This window comes from Vanellus vanellus, assembly GCF_965231255.1.
Source record: "Vanellus vanellus genome assembly, contig: HAP1_SCAFFOLD_164, whole genome shotgun sequence".
In the NCBI taxonomy this organism is placed as follows: Eukaryota; Metazoa; Chordata; class Aves; order Charadriiformes; family Charadriidae; genus Vanellus; species Vanellus vanellus.
This window is the reverse complement of record NW_028127592.1, coordinates 336,887-339,257: the sequence shown is the minus strand read 5'-3', so window position 1 is coordinate 339,257 and position 2,371 is coordinate 336,887. Positions and strand designations below refer to the sequence as shown.

The 2,371-nt window shown below is 53.1% G+C and overlaps 1 long non-coding RNA gene across 1 annotated transcript; it reads right to left on the bottom strand.

Annotated features, from left to right (window-relative positions):
• Positions 1 to 605: 605 nt before the first annotated feature.
• On the bottom strand, positions 606 to 1,243 carry LOC309685180. The gene is made up of 3 exons (XR_014270410.1): positions 1,010 to 1,243; positions 842 to 894; positions 606 to 721 (listed from the first exon to the last, which is right to left on the bottom strand). It is a non-coding gene; the product is annotated as an uncharacterized lncRNA (long non-coding RNA).
• Positions 1,244 to 2,371: the final 1,128 nt, after the last annotated feature.

Below are 2,371 nucleotides of genomic sequence, written 5' to 3'. Positions count from 1 at the left end.
CCTGCAAGAGAGGCGACGGCTGCCGCCTGTGACAGAAAGCGGCCGCCAAAATCGTCACGGTGGATGCATGAGAAGGCAGGCTTTAAGACCTGAACCTCTTAAGGACATGGGAACGAAACCCCAGAAGACTACTCTGTGGAAACGGGAATCTCAACGAGGGAGCCGCACGTGCCGCCTGGCTTGCCGCCGCAAGTGGAGACCGATCGGCAAGATCCGCAACATAATACGCGCTGGAAGGAAGGACGCTTTAAAGTAGACTATCGAGACGAGAACTGCTGGACAGGCACTACGCTGATGAGGTGATGCTCTCTAGACACTCTGGAGGGCCAGCGAGGTGCCTCCTGATCAAAAAAGGAGCAATGGAGACTTTGAGACCAGAAGAAGGTATTACGCAAGACACAGAAAACAGGCCGTGCAAACTACGTGATGACAAACATGAGCCGGAACTGCCCTGACCGGTGCAGGTTACCCTCACGCTGAAGAGTAACCCCCTCTCTTTACCTGCCCAAAGGGGACCGGTCCGGGGCAGCCCTCTGCCCTACGCTAACTTTAAAACCCATCTCTCCGGTTGCTGACCCTGTCCCCTCCCTCCCCAAACAATCTCGGCCGCCAGTCCATCCGCTGAGCTTTCAGAGAGCCTGGGCTCCAAAGCCATCCTCGATGAAAAAAACCCCCGATTGGCAAACAGCATTAATCCTGCAGGTGATAGATTCTTCGTCGCCTGCAAAAACAAACAAAAAAAATGCACACACAATACTGCCGTTGGGAAGCATCGCGTCGGTCAACATAAACTTCTCCTGTAACAGCCCCTGCCTCGGACACGCCGTGGTGTTCTGCTCACCTGCTCTGCACGGATTCCCGAGTTGGATGCTGTGACCGTCATTGTTCTGGCACCTGACAGAATCAAGAATTCAAACTGGGGATAAACAACGACAAAACAACCAAGTGTAACTGCACTCGCAGAGGCAGCGGTCACATCTTCCCTCTAATACCGGAAACGATGACCCACCTTCTCACGGTACTCCGCTCGGCTCTGCTGCGTCACCCTGGGCAGCTGGTCCCGCTATGTCTGAAAAAACAACATCGACGATCAGCTGGACGCAGAGAGATAGCTTCGTAACGCTTAAGTCTGGTTCCTATTTAGAAACGTCATCTGGCAGCTCGCCAGAAAAAACACCCACAAACTTCAAGCCCCACGCATAGCAGCCTTTGCTTCTTTGAGATGCGGTCTCCGGCGCTACCGCTGAACGGCCCCTCCTGCAGAGCTCTGCCCTTCCCCATAAAGCGTTAATGAAAAACCTGTTCGCAAAACCCGCTGATGGCCGCTCGGTCCGAAATAACCTTACCGACATTGCCTCGACACACCAACATATTAACTGTAGAATATTACGGCTATCCCACCTACGCCTGACTCTACACCCCCGGGCAGGGCGACTCCGAGCCACGAAGACATGCACAGATACTACACAGAACACCACAAACAATGTGCCTCAAAGATGAGAGAAAACTCTCAGTGAGAAGAATGACACCGGGATGGAAGTCGTTGTCGGGCAAGAAGACCTGCAAGACCGCAACGGTGATGGGAGGAGGCTCTGGGAAACACCCCCAATTAAAAAAAAAAAAAAAAAAAAAAAAAAAGAGTAGGACTCCAAGGCCTGTGACGAGAAATGACTCTCAAAACCGAGATGATGTATGTGCACGAAGCCCGGCTTCAAGCCCTACAAACATAAGGATGAAGGGAACGAGACACGGTCCCTGAAAATGGATGGGTAGAGAGCAGAGCTGCTCGTGCAGCCGGGAACGATGCTACAAAAGCGGAGCGACCGAAAAGTCTTCCGATCAAGACCGATCCACGCTTTAAGCTCATAAAGCGACAAGAGTAACACCCGGTTGGCACCGTGCTGATGAGTACTGGCGATTGAACCCCACGGGCTGCGCCTGAGACATGTGTCATGCTCCTTGTGCAAAGAGCAACGAGGACATTAAGAACTGAGGAAGCTCTATGACACATAAGACGTATCACACAGACTATACGACAACAGACACAGGCTGAAACCGCCCTGCCCGGCACATGCTAGCGTTGCACTGAGGAGTAACCTGCTCCCCCTTTACCTGCCCAAAGGAGACAGCTCCTGGACAGCCCTCTGCCCTACGCTACCTTTAAAACCTGTCCCTGCAATTGCCGACCTCGTCCCCACCTTCCCCCGACCCCACCGCGGTGCCGCTCCCTCGACTTATCTTTCAGAGGGCCGGGAGGCTTAATCCATTCGCAACGAGAAAAACCACAGTCTGCCGACAGGATTCATGCGGCTGTCACCAGTCTCCTCTTCATCACCTTTAAAGAAAGACCCAAACAGCACACAACACTGCC